Genomic DNA, 14,828 nt, shown 5'->3' with positions numbered 1-14,828 from the left:
CAATAAAATAGAACTTGGTAGTAAAAAGTGTCGTAATATCAATATCACTTTAAAAACAAAATTTGAAATTGGTAATTTATCATATTTAACCATTCACAAATGCTCAAATTTTCGTTTACAATTATATATTTGATTAGTTTCCAAAGCCTGATGATAAGATGTGGGGTGGAGCTCCTTGAAAGGACAAGTTTTCGTAACTGTTCTTTGATTGAATTCTTTGTATTGACATCTATTCTAGCATAGAGAAATAAGAAGTACATAGAGTGCTCAGTCTATACATCAGTTTTGGTACCAAAACGCTTATTATATTCGTAGTCGACATCTACCTAATATTATAACCAGAGTAACCGGAACTATATTTTCAACTCCTATGCTTACTCTAGTTATAATATTAGATGAAAATCGTTGAGCATTAGACTTTTTGTTTGTCGTGATATTGTCGAGTAGCAGTACTGAGAGTTCCGCTACTTGACGCTAAATGTAAACTACGAAAATAATAGTATTTTTGGTAACAAAACCGTTGTATGGAGTGAGCACTCTTGGTCTTCTTAATTCTCTTTGATTCTAGTAACAAAAGAAGATATTTTACTTTTAACCAATTATGATATTAAATGCGCTCTAGTATAAATGCGCGCGAGTATTATCTTGTTCTAATTTTTTGTCCGAGAAAGTAGTAGACTGTATGACTTAAAAAATTGTCCTTTTTTTAATTTATAGAAAAGTATATTGGTCAAATTATAGGGAACAAAACACGATACGACGATCACATGCGAAAAATAATAGAATGTAGAACCATCGCGGAAAGGGACTCCCTAAGAAAAGTTACATAGATCAAATAAAGCATTGGCTAGACGTAGAGTAGCATGTATCAGGAGATGAAGGAAATTGCATAAGATTGGATGAAATTGTAAAGACAATAAATTCTCTCTTAAATTTGAATAGAAAAGAATCTATATTTTATCATATATATACATATATCGGAGAAAACTATAAATTATCAATATTATCATATATTCATTCACACATATTGATGAGCCCAACTGTAGTCGGTTGAGTACCGCAGACTTAATCCTGCTCATTTGTTTACTTTTAATCTCCTATCCCAACATTATGACACAACATTAACCTTCTCTTTAGCATAAATTACAAATGCCTTCCATGGCATTTCCATCCTTAAATTTTTCCTTCTATTACAGTATTTATGTAATCGTCATATCGTGCCACCAACATGAAAGAAGAAGAAATCCTCTTCTGTTCCCAGTCATCGTCATAATAAATATATTTTTATCTTACTAAATTTAAACTTTTTCATTAATTTTTTGTTCTGTTCAACTTCATACCTCGCATCCAGCGCCTTTTCCTCATCTGAAACGCACAGCGCGTGCTGTATTTAGGCGTTTTTTTATTTTACCGGATCCGGTCCGATCCGGTGATTTTTACCGGATCCGGTAGCTCCTGAAAAGTGCCGGATCCGGCCGGATTACCGGATCCGCCGGACCGGATTGCAATCCCTAACCTTGGCTCAGTTATTAGTAGCGATGGATCTATAGATGCTGATATAATCCACCGAATAAACACGGGATGGATGAAGTAGTAGGAGCTATCGGGAGTGCTGTGTGACAATAGAATGCCGGTGCACATCAAGGGTAAAGTGTACAAGGCTGCAATGTGTCCAGCTATGTTATATGGGGCGGAGTGCTGGCCTTTATTTCATTTCATTTCATTTCATTTATTAATTAAAGATTTAAAGAAACGACAGGAGTTCAAGTTGAATGAGAGAACTTCGCTTCGCTTCGCTTGTTAGATAATTTTTCAAAATAATTATACTCCTCTATTATCACTCTTAGCAGAAACTTTTCTGAAAAAGGATAGATGTAATATTTGACTGCGCTTAACCTTGTCTATAAAATCCATTTATTATTTTAATTTAATCAATGAAATGCTTAATCATGTAAATTTTAATGTCTAGTTTTTAAATCGATTTTAATTTTAATTTTAATTCTTTTTATAAATGTTATATGTATATGGATGAATGTTGTCTACAATAAATGATTTTATTTATTATTTAACTCCTCTAGGATCACCATCACCCATAACTGCAACAGTGGTTTGTCACCGTACAATAACACATATTGTCCGCATTATCGATTGAATCGAAGATTCCAAACTAAGTCTCTGTTGATGGAACGTAATCCTATTTGGTAGCGTTGGACCAAATGATGGCCACCAATAACACCGGCGTCGATACAGTCAACAGTGTCGAGTGTTTAGTTAGTCTCATACAACGCACGTCGCCGCACGCCTGTTGTTCAGAATAATCGTATCTAAATAATGAAATTGACCTTCATTGCGCGGGTTAATTACAGGAATTTCGTGGATCGGAACGCAACGCACTTGTTTGGTTTTTTCAATTCGGTTTTTGAAGTAAAAATGTGATTTTAAAAAGTGTAACTTTATATAAATGTGTATTTGTGTACTGGAAAATATTAGTAACTGCTTGCTGCTTACCAAAATATAAGGCATTAAAGTAAGTAGCTAACTATCGGTATTATTATTTTCCTTAAGTACTTTACTTCCTTTTCGAGTTAAAAAATTTACGTACTGTACATTTTATTACTTTAACAATTTATTCGTACGTATTAATCGAACTACCTATACCTAGGCTATAATTATCAATAGACATAATTAGGTACAGCAAAAAGATTTAGTTTTCACTTTTCAGTGGCATTAGTAATTAAAAGAAGTTAGGCACCTTAATAAAATTGCAATAAATAAAATTTATTGTAGTTAATTAGAAAAAAACACGTAATAAAAATTCTTATATTGAAGATAAATTAAATGTCCCAGATCTTTGATAGGTAATGAGTAAGCCCAGAAGGCTGGCCATATAACCTCGCCGAACTGTGAATATGGTGAGCTGATTTCCGGCTTTACGGGACAATTGCATTAAAAATACGGGATTCGAGGTTACATTCGGGACAGGCCGTTTTTTATTAAAAAACATCATACTCCTCGCGTTGTTCCGGCATTTTGCCACGGCTCACGGCCTGAGGTCTGCTTGGCTATTAATCTCAATAATTGGCGTAGGCACTAGATTTTACGAAAGCGACTGCCGTCTGACCTTTCAACCCAGAGGGTAAACTATGGCCATATTGGGTTTAGTCCAGTTTCCTCACGATGTTTCCTTCACCGAAAACCGACTTGTAAACATCAAATGATATTTCATACATAAAGTTCCGAAAAACTCATTGGTGTACGAACCGGGTTTGAACCTGCGTCATAGTAATACATATATGAAACGATGTATTTATATAAGTGATAAGCAGATTTTTACCGTGCCTGTTTTTGAGAGATAGGATCTGGAACATATACGCAATACAGTAGAAACAGCATTAGACTTGCTTAGCATGTAAGGGTACCCGCATCATCACGAGATCTTGTGGCAGGGGGGTGGGGGTTGCGTTAAAATCACTTAATATCACCAAGGGGGAGGGGGCGAGGTTGTCAAAATAAGGCCAAATATGATCACATGGTTTCTGGACGACCCCTTTATTTAGCAAACATTCTTGGTCTCGGAGCAGTGTGCGGTTTCTATAGACTTAATGGAAGGCTTTGAGTACCATGCACCATGCACTGATGACAGGAACGCAGGTAGAGCCAGACAACAAATTTTGACAGACCCAGGCCGCCGAACCTAATTAGATAGGCTAGCCTGGGTCCAAGATCTTCCCCAATAGAAATGTTGACGATCGACTTGAACGCTTCTTCGACTAAAGCATCTAATTTTGAGATTCAATGGCTGGGGGTTTGTATATAACAGTATAATCGAAAAGGTGGAAACTGCGTCGTCTTAAAAAAGTGCAAGGTCTTTGCCAGCCCCTCTTAATTTAATATGTTCAATTTAGGGTAAACCTGATGAACTTGACATTTGGTTCTCTAGGTTGACAACAATTTGTTTCTCAAATTGACCTTACGAACATAATGGAGAACTTAATCGGTAGTTATTTTCTTTTTTTATGATATTGGAGGCAAACGAGCATACAAATATCCCGATGGTAAGCGATTACCGGCACCCATGGACACCCGCAACACCAGAGGTGTTGTAAGTGCGTTGCCCGCCTTTAAGATGGGAGCACGCTCTTTATTTGAAGGTTTGAAGGTCGTATCGATCCGGAAATCACTATAATAATTTGCAGAAAAATTTAACTTTACGTCAAATTGATATGTTTACCCGTGCCAAGATGCAGTTTTCTTGTAGATACGAGTAGGTACTATTAATTAACACTACTAACGAACGGTAGGTAAATATTCATCTGACCGAACAGACGGTCGCGGAAATGACGAAACTATACGGTTCCTTGTTGAAATAATTTAGGTACCTATTACTACCTACATACATACCTATAAAACATTAGGTACTTCGCCCATTGTGGTCTGCATGAGTTGCAGACCACAATGGGCCTGTTACAAAGTAGGTAATGGGTCAACTCTAGGTCATTTGGTTGACTGTACCCATAGGAGGTACTCTAATGATTATTATTATTTAATTTATTTATAAAAAGAGAAGTTACACCAGTCATGGGTACTACCAAACTGCATATCAGTTGCATGAGTAGTTACAGTCACGTCTGAAAATGACGATACGAAAAATGTGCCAAAAATATATATACATTACCTTAATATACGGGCAATAAAGTCGTGTATTGTGTCTTTTTTCTTATCGATATATTTTCAGACGTGACCGTACTTGTTTATTTATAAATCTTATTGAAGCTAGTGATATTGCCTAAAATTTCCCTAAACTAATTGTTTTTATTATAATAATGTTATACGTATTGGTTGTAAGTATAGCTTACACCTTATTGATGGCGCAGTTATAATTAAATAGGACGCAAATTAATTAGCTTATAAGGTGTGGTTGCAACGGTTGGTGATACTTAATAATAAAATAAAAATAAAGAGCATGTCTAATCTCGTATATATGTATAACTACAGAAAAGTTATTAGTTTAGCATAAATTACAGTGAGTCGTAGACTGTGTTAATTAACTCCAGATTAAGTCACGTTATGCTCACGTTTAACTAAGCACTGCGTAGGCGATATGTTTTCACCACGTAGGTATTGTTATTACCTAACACATAAAAACCGTATTTTAGCTAAAATATACTTAGAGGTAAAAAGCGGGCACTCGAAGACTCGAACATAAAGTATGAATCACGCTAGAAATAGGACGTTCCGGGTCCGATCCGAGGCGTCCGACACTTAATTTAACTCTTCTTTTTTTAAGGAAAAATATTAAAGGACAAAGTACCTTATTTTCCAATTTTGGAGAGTATAAGTTACTATATCTATACAATTAAGAACTTGATGTGATGTAACGATCTTCAGCAATGAGGGAACGACGGTAGAAGAAAAAGATTTTCAATATATGTTTGGGTACTTCACTAAATCTGTTAGTTTGTTTTAGTATGGTTTTCCATCTACGGAACATTAGTGCTCAGAAATGATGTCCGGAGCTGAACCCGACACTGTAGAGGAATTTTCAAAATTACGGATGCTGTTTTTGCCCGTATCATGGGAAGCCCGCATCAGAGGCCCGGCAGCATCCCGCCAGAGGGTGTGAGGATAAGGACCTAAAGACTATTTAGTATGTTTATTTTTCGTATGTGAAATATGGCAAGCAAGATTTGAACCATACCTACGAATCTTCGATGCTTAGCTACTGGAAATGCAATATTGTAGTGCCATCAAGCTGGTTTGCTTATTGGCTTGAAGATATTCGATCGAATGGTTTATGGTGTTAGTGTTTCTTAAAATCGCCTCGATGAGTAATAAGTAATTGAATATCCAGTAATAAATGTTTGCGTCCTTTTTAGGGTTCCGTAGCCAAATAGCAAAAAACGGAATCCTTATGGATTCGTCATGTCTGTCTGTCTGTCCGTCCGTATGTCACAGCCACTACGTAGATGTATTCTGTGAACCGCATTAAGATATTCATACAAAAATAGAAAAAAAAACAATACATTTTGGGGGTTCCCTATACTTAGAACTGAAATTCAAATTTTTTCTTAGGGTTGTTGATGTTGAGGTTTCTAATATATATTTTTCCTAAACTGAATAGTTTGCGCGGGAGACACTTCCAAAGTGGTTAAATGTGTCCCCCCCTGTAACTTCTAAAATAAGAGAATGATAAAACTAAAAAATATATAATTTACATTACCATGCAAACTTCCACCGAAAATTGGTTTGAACGAGATCTAGTTAGTAGTTTTTTTAATACGTCATAAATGGTACGGAACCCTTCATGGGCGAGTCCGACTCGCACTTGGCCGCTTTTTTATGAGTAGAAACTCACTTAGTTTTTTTTTATGATTTTATTTATTTACAAATATAGTTGCTCACATTTGTTTACATATTCGCAAATAATCTTTCAGAGTTCATTATCTGATAAAACTTTTGAAGCACTTCCAGACAAAGGAAAGAAGGGCGTAGTCGATAAACAACAATTTGATACTGAATCACACATATTGCGTTCCTAGCTTCTAGATAAGGTACTTAGCCAAATTAAAATAATAATTATGTCGTGAAATTAGAGCTGGTATTACCTACCAAAACTGGGCAAGACCATGCTCCGTGTATAGATCCGTAGTTACCCTTCTGTCACAAAATATTCAATTTACGAAATAATAAACATTTACTTTATTAATAAATAATGTATATACAAATTAAATGTAAGTTACAAGAATTATAACTACTTATAAAATAAACTAATATAACTAAACCTAACTCAAAAAGTAAAATAACTAAAATGTACACTCCAACCCTTGGCCTCTTGTACGAAATAATTGTTTTAGAAAACCCCTACTTGTTTTGAAAGAACTATTAGCCAACGACGCCCTACATTTAAATCAATCATACCTACAAAGTGGCAAAATACAAACTAGGAAAAAAAATGTTTTAGGGTAGGTACATCCCCTACACGCAAAGTGGGGATGATTTATTTTCAACCCTCTAATTGGCATTTCTTCTTGAATTTACTGTTGGAATAATTTGAATATAATCATTAGCCTGTAATCTCTGAGACACTATAAAAAATATTTAATACAAAAAAAAAATGTTAAATCTGAAATGATATCTCGTTCATTGACCCCACATGGGTTCATCACCCGAAATCTAAAAGGTTGACAACTATCATTTCTTGAAAATTGAGTGCATGGTGTAAGATCGGCCAGAAAAAATGGAAAAATATAAAAATCCGGTCGGATATGATAGCCCGTATTACTGCTAGGCCAATTCACCTTTATATGAATCAGGCATAAAACCGGTTATTTTGCGATAGTAAACTCTATGGTACCGGCAATAGGGCTGAACTTACCTCTATAGGCTCGTTTGTTCTTATACCGTCAGGTAAAAAATAATGCTGACAATTTATTTGGTTTCCTATAGTTAAACACTCAATATGCACTCATTATGACGTTTAGAAAGATAATAAAATTAAATTATATAGAGAATTTCATTATTATCTATTCTGTATTTGAATCAAGTCCGTGCCTACACCAACCACAAGCCAAGAAAAAAAATCCAACATCATCTCAACCCACCTAAAAACGACTGAAACTTTGCCGAACTCACCTTACCTAATGTAAATAAGACGTAACAATACACAAAATTTGTGACAGTACATAATGCCGATAATTATTTAATAATTATCGGCATTATGTACTGTCTGAATATTAATAATTACCATATTTAAATTACTTGCGTCTAAGCCCTAAGTATTGTGTAATGTATAATTGTTGGTGCAATAATAGTAGTTTATGTAACTGTACATAATAAAAGGCATTAAAATACACGAGTGTGGGTTTAAGAAACGAACGGAGTGAGTTTCTTAATAGGATCACACGAGTGTTTTAATGCCTAATTATGTACAGTTACATACACTATTTTATCTACACAAATATTATAAACTTTCTATGATATACTCACTAACCCATATTACAGGGCATCGTTGCTCTCTTGGCGGAACTCGCGAATGTGGTGGCTTCACCGAAATATTTTTATCGCTCATTTTACACGAAACTTTTGCTATAGTTACTTTAAAAACAACTAAATAAATATACTAATAAATGTTTATCATTGAAATTAAATAATCACTTAAAACTTAATTCCACCAGCCATCACGAGGAAACAACTCAAATAAATAAATATATATACTTAAATAAATATACTTAAAACTAATTTAAAGATAAACTGAAAACTTTTTTCACGCATGTCACGCATTCGTAGTTTTGTTTTAAATTCAGAGACAATAGAGTCGGGGGGCCTATTTCCTCATTATAGTATCATTCGCTACAAAATAAACATGCGAGATATGTCAAAATTGTATGCAATTGACATTTCATTTCGAACAAAAAGGCATCTCGACTGATATTAGAATAGAGGTCAAATGGAATTGTTTTTTTTTAAGATATGTTCCAAATTTGAAGTCATAACCAAATCGATTTTGATGTAGATGAAGCAATTACATACAACATCATTACAGATAAGAAATTTATCGACATAAAACAGTTTATCGTAATGTTGGCCATTATTTACGGATTTTGAGGGCATTATAGAGGGTTTATGGTATGTTTGTAGATAAAGAATATTTACTTACTTACTTAATGTGGAAATAAACATTTTTATACTTTGATCTACCTAATTTAAATTTGTCTCGTGTTAAGCATGAAGGTGGGTAAGTACTGTGGTCACTGATGGTGATGATCGATGACCTTGTAGTTTTCATTTGGTGGTGTAGAATGATAACGCATTAAATAGGTGACACGTGGTAACTTAAAGACTAGATTTTGGTGATTTTTTTCCTTAAAATTGTCTCAGTACTTCAGCCGAACTTAAAAAAAATACTATTTACATCTTTAAAAAAAACGTGACTCAATCTTCTTCTAAAATTAACCTTTTAAGTTTTTTGTTTATAATATACCAAAGTTTGAACGACATCTAAAACAACTTTAAAATAGCAGAACCTGTAATTATTTCATTTGATTCATGCAGGCATTTTTACTTATATTTCAAATATAAGTAAAAAATACCTGCCCCAACAAAGACCTGCCCGAGATGCGCCATTCGCAACACCAATGGGACGAGCCGCTCTGCGTGCTGGTACGTGATAATCTTTATGAAACGGCCACCAGCCCTGCAGAGCGAGCTCGTCTTCTTGCTGGAACGAAATGGGAATCCGGCGCATGGCTGCAGGCACTTCCTTCAAGTAATCTCGGCACTCTCCTCACCACCAGTACATTCAGGCTCGCGATATCGCTTCGCTTGGGGGCGGCATGCGTGGCCCCACACCGCTGCCACTGCGGCACTGTCGTGACGAAGTTTGGCTCCCACGGCCTCTCTTGTAACAAGAGCGCCGGCCGCACGGCACGCCACGCTGGTCTTAATGACATTTTGCGCCGGGCTTTCATCACCGCCGGAGCGCCGTCGGTTCTGGAACCTACGGATCTTAGCGCGTGATGACGGAAAAAGGTCAGATGGCATGACCCTGGTTCCCTGGAGGCTGGGTCGACCCCTCGTCTGGGACGCCACGTGCGTTGGATACCCTCGCGCCGTCCCATCTTCCAGGGACCTCAGCTAGGGCTGGCGCTGCTGCCGAGACGGCAGAGCATCTCAAGCGGCGTAAATATGCAGCCCTCGACATCGGCTGCATGTTTGAGCCGTTTGGAGTGGAGACGCTTGGGCCGTGGGGTCAAGGCGCACACGGTATATTTAAGGCATTGGCCAAGCGCCTAATAGACACAACGGGTGACCGGAAGTCTGGGGCATACCTCACCCAGAGCATTGGCGTTGCCATTTAGCGCGGCAACGCTGCCAGCCTTCTAGGCCAGTTTTTTATTTGTAGGATTTTACTTTTTAGGTAGGTACTTTTAGTTTAGTTTGATTAATAGCTTAATTTATTTGTTAGAACATATAAACCAAACAGGTTTTAAACCCAATGTTCCTTAGCTGGAAGCTATTTTGTTTTGTCTGTGGTTTTTTTATTTTGTCAGTTTACAAACAAATGAATACACGTATCGTTTTGCTGTCTGCGACAATATAATGTTTTACTCTATTCAATCCTGGTAGAATTCCACTCCAAACCCAATAGGTTATGGGCCCAGCACGCTTCCACTGTTAAAGGACTCGAAGTGCATTTTAAGAAGCAGAAATGCGATATTTATTGCGGCAAAGATGTAATTGCCAGTGCTACGAAGGTGAACGGCGTCTATGAACTGGACATGGCGAGTCAACCGTCACATGGATACGAGCTAGCTGCGGCATGTCACTCTGAGGATTTGGGTGAGCCAGTACTTAAGGTTCTTTCAAGGGATCAAGAAGCTGCTAATCTGTGTGAAATGAAGTCATCCCAGGAGTTGTGGCATCGTAGACTTTCATATCTAAACAGACGGAGTATGGATTTACTAAAAAAAGGTATGGCTAGTGGAATTGATTACACTAATGATAAACATATTCCCTGCGTAGCATGTCTTGAAGGGAAACAAAGTCGATTACCATTCCCCAAAAGGTCTTATACCAGAGCTACTGAGAAACTTGGTCTGATTCATTCTGATTTAATGGGACCAATGCCAGTTTCATCATTCAGTGGTAGTAGATATCTCTTGACTTTCATTGATAATTATTCTAGAATGACTTGGATATTTTATTAAAAGTAAAGATGAAGTATTGTCTGTATTTAAAACCTTTAAGAGTTTTGTTGAGAATCAAACTGATTTGAAAATAAAAGCGATTCGTTCAGATAATGGCACTGAATACTTGAATAAACAGTTCCAGATGTTTCTGAAAGAGCACGGCATCCAGCATCAGACAACCATACCATATTGTGCAGCCCAGAATGGAGTCGCAGAACGCGCCAACCGCACGGTTATGCAGGCAGGACGCTGCATGCTGCAGGATGCTGGAATGGACCCGAGGTTCTGGGCCGAGGCATTGAATACAGCAATATACATTAAGAATAAGTCACCAAGTAAGGCGGTAAGAGGGACCACACCTGAAGAGCTATGGTCAGGTAATAAAGTCAATTTATCTAATTTGAGAGTATTTGGCTGTGTCGCCTATGCAATGATCCCTAGTGAAAAACGTAAGAAATTAGATGCAAAAAGCAAAATGTATGTATTTGTGGGATATTGCGATGGATCAAAAGGATATAGACTAATTGACCCTGAAAACCCGTCTAAATGTATTAAGTCTCGAGATGTACAGTTCTTTGAAGATAAAATGTATAAAGATATAAAACTGAATCAGCAAAATTCTACTACAGATGGCCAGTTACATTTAATTAGTGATGGCATAGATAATACTATTAGAAATGCAGATCCTTTAACTGCAGATCCTTTGTCAGCTGATCCTGTTGTGGAAGTATCTGAAACTGAACCAAGCACTTCTAGTTCCAGTTTTGTAGATGATCCTAATGATGTCACTTGGAATCCTGATATGACTACGGATCAAGGCTCTAGTGAGTATGAGGAAATGACAGACTCCGTTAATGCAGAGATTGCAATGACAGTTGCATGTCAAGGTGCTGAACCAAAGACAATTTATGAAGCGCTGTCAGGACATGATAAAGTACATTGGAAGGAAGCAATTGTGGATGAGTACAAGTCATTTGAAAAGAACAGAGCCTGGACATTGACAACATTACCTGCTGGAAAGAAAGCTGTAAAATGTAAATGGATTTTCAAAAAGAAACTTGGATTGGAAGGTCAGTTACTTCGTTACAAAGCTAGATTAGTAGCTAAGGGATTTACCCAGGAATATGGTGTAGACTACAATGAGACCTACTCCCCTGTGGTAAGGTACTCAACCATACGTATTTTACTTGCCCTGGCAGTCAACTTAGACATGAATGTTGATCACATGGATGTGAAGACAGCCTTCCTCAATGGTGATTTAAAGGAGACTGTGTATATGGAACAGCCAGATGGGTATAAAGTCAAAGGTAAAGAAAACTATTTATTTAAACTGAACAAAGCAGTATATGGACTGAAACAGGCATCAAAGGCCTGGTATGATAAAATTGATAATGCCCTGAAGGTCCTCAAGTTCAGAAAATCACTCAGCGAGCCCTGTGTTTACATAAAATCAGATGATAGTGGTAATCTTATTATATTAGCATTATATGTTGATGACATTCTGATTTTCAGTAAAGACACACCAGAGAAGAAAAAGCTGAAGGAAGAACTAATGAGAATATTTGAAATGAAGGATCTTGGTCGTGCTACACATGTATTGGGCATGAGATTGACTCAAGATAAAAATAAAATTACTCTTGATCAGAAAAATTACATACAGAAAGTGTTAGAACAATTTAATATGGCGGACTGCAAGCCTGTGAACACACCTTTAGAGACCGGCTTGAAATTTGAAAAGGGAGAACAGACTGATCCTGACTCTAAGTTCAGAAGCCTGATTGGATGCATTATGTATTTAGCGGTGTGCACAAGACCAGATATTGCCCATGCAGCAAGCCTATTAAGCCAGTTCAACAACTGTTATTCTGAAACGCACTGGAAAGCGGCGAAGCGTGTTCTTCGATATTTAAAAGGAACTATGGATTATTCCTTGCAATATGAGAAATCAACGTTATCTGTTACAGGGTATGTAGATGCAGATTGGGCGTCTAACCCGCTGGACCGACGTTCGTATACAGGTTATGTGTTCAAGATAAGCAACTCGGCTGTGTCATGGGAGAGTCGTAAGCAAAGAACCATTGCCTTATTTTCAACCGAATCAGAGTACATGGGGTTATGCGAAGGAGCGAAAGAAGCTGCATTCATAAGGACCTTTTTACATGAATGCTTAGGTAAATACTTACCCATTACTCTATACAATGATAGTCAGTCGGCGCAGAAGATTTGTAACAGCCAAATTAACCATAGTAGAAGTAAACATATAGACATTCGACATCATTATATGCGGCAAGTCGTAAGTGATAAAATTATTAACTTAGAATACTTGTCTACTGATCAAATGCCTGCGGATGTTTTGACAAAGCCTCTAGGCAAAGACAAACATTTTAATTGTGTTTATAATCTTGGTTTAAACTGTTCGGTTTAAGGGCAGGTGTTAGAACATATAAACCAAACAGGTTTTAAACCCAATGTTCCTTAGCTGGAAGCTATTTTGTTTTGTCTGTGGTTTTTTTATTTTGTCAGTTTACAAACAAATGAATACACGTATCGTTTTGCTGTCTGCGACAATATAATGTTTTACTCTATTCAATCCTGGTAGAATTCCACTCCAAACCCAATATTATTTCTGTTAGTTTTATTTATTTATATTTTGGTACATTAGGTGCATTCTTTTAATAATAAAGTAAAAAATATAAATAATGAAAAATACCCATGTCAATTTCAGATACTTATATTTTTGAATGTAATACAAAATCATAATTCATACTTGCAAATATATTTAAAAAAACGTGAATGTTTAGTTATGACTTGCAACTAGGTCAAAGTCAATCTTGCATCACAGCTCATAATGTTTCTAGAAGACGGCATTCTAGGCGAAATCGTAAATTTCATCATTACAGTCTGTTCGGAAAGAGAAGAGGTGTGGAATGTATTGGGCCCCATACATTCCACAACTCTTCTCTTTCTGGAGAGACTCTATCATCGTAGGACTATTTCAAAAATTGCACTTACAGGAGAAATAAGAAATAAATGTAAATTGCCTATTAAAAATGTCTAAACTAAGGATTAAAAATGTTAAACAATGTAAATTTAAAAAAAAATGGTCGTTTAAAAAATAGTCTAATGGAAATTGTGTGTAAATACTAATACGCATAGCTAGCTGCAATAACCGGCCACGATGAAAGTGCAACTGTTGTGAAACTCGGCGCATCTGACTCTAATGCATTTGCGGCTATGCTGGATCAACAGGGCGGTTGTGCACCGCAATCTTATTGCACTTACGTAGGTGTACATCATCGAAGACTATTACAGCATGCACTATCAGTAGGTAACTTTCGTTACTCTCACTATCATATAAATATCAATTGATTATTAGACACGTAATAATACGCGTTCATATTAATGATAAGATTAGATTTTCATGTGAAATGGTTAATAAGTTTCTAGGTCATGGCAATAGATAGGTCCTACCTAACAATGAATAATGTTGAAATACGACATGTCCGCCTCTTGTTGTTTTTGTGCAGCTGTTGTGTTCGTTTTGTCTGCAGGATTAATATCGCTAGAGGAGCGTGGGGCTTGTATTAACGAAATTCAAACCTCTGCACATATTTTTTTAAGTTATGAACTTAAAAAAACCGCCGCGTGGACGAAACCTGTTGTGGATACATATTTTGCAGAATAAGTGCATAATATGTTGACGAATGGTGTTGTAGATGTATTTTGCTTGTTGTTGTTAATATTTATTTTATATGACGGAAGTTTATTCACCTTTAATATTTAGATGCAAAATGTCAATTGGATTGCTCGGTTTCGCAGAATGAAGTACTTTTTTGAAAAAAGAAATACTTAACTTCCCTACGTTGGGGGTAGGGTAAATATTAATAACAATGAAGGGGTAAGAATTAAAATTTAGTTTGCTGTTTGAAATAATGATTTTAATTAATAAATAATTAACTAAATAATTATTATAGGGACATTCTTACACAAATTGACTAATTCCCACGGTAAGCCAAGAAGGCTTGAGTTGTGGGTACTCAGACTACGATATATGTATATAATATACAAATACTTAAATACACAGAAAATATCCATGACTCAGGAAGAAATATCTGTGCTCATCTCACACATGAATTCCCT

General features: G+C 36.4%; 1 protein-coding gene across 1 annotated transcript in view; it reads left to right on the top strand.

Moving 5' to 3' along the window:
- Positions 1-2,089: 2,089 nt before the first annotated feature.
- Positions 2,090-14,828, top strand: part of LOC133515554 (neutral ceramidase) — a 31,996-nt gene continuing 19,257 nt past the window's right edge. The window contains exon 1 of the mRNA XM_061848112.1: positions 2,090-2,527. The gene's annotated coding sequence lies outside the window, so the exon portion shown is untranslated. The remainder of the gene's footprint in view (positions 2,528-14,828) is intronic.

Source organism: Cydia pomonella, chromosome 2 (assembly GCF_033807575.1).
Source record: "Cydia pomonella isolate Wapato2018A chromosome 2, ilCydPomo1, whole genome shotgun sequence".
In the NCBI taxonomy this organism is placed as follows: domain Eukaryota; kingdom Metazoa; phylum Arthropoda; class Insecta; order Lepidoptera; family Tortricidae; genus Cydia; species Cydia pomonella.
The sequence above is the reverse complement of the archived record's forward strand: the minus strand, read 5'-3'. Positions and strand labels throughout refer to the sequence as shown.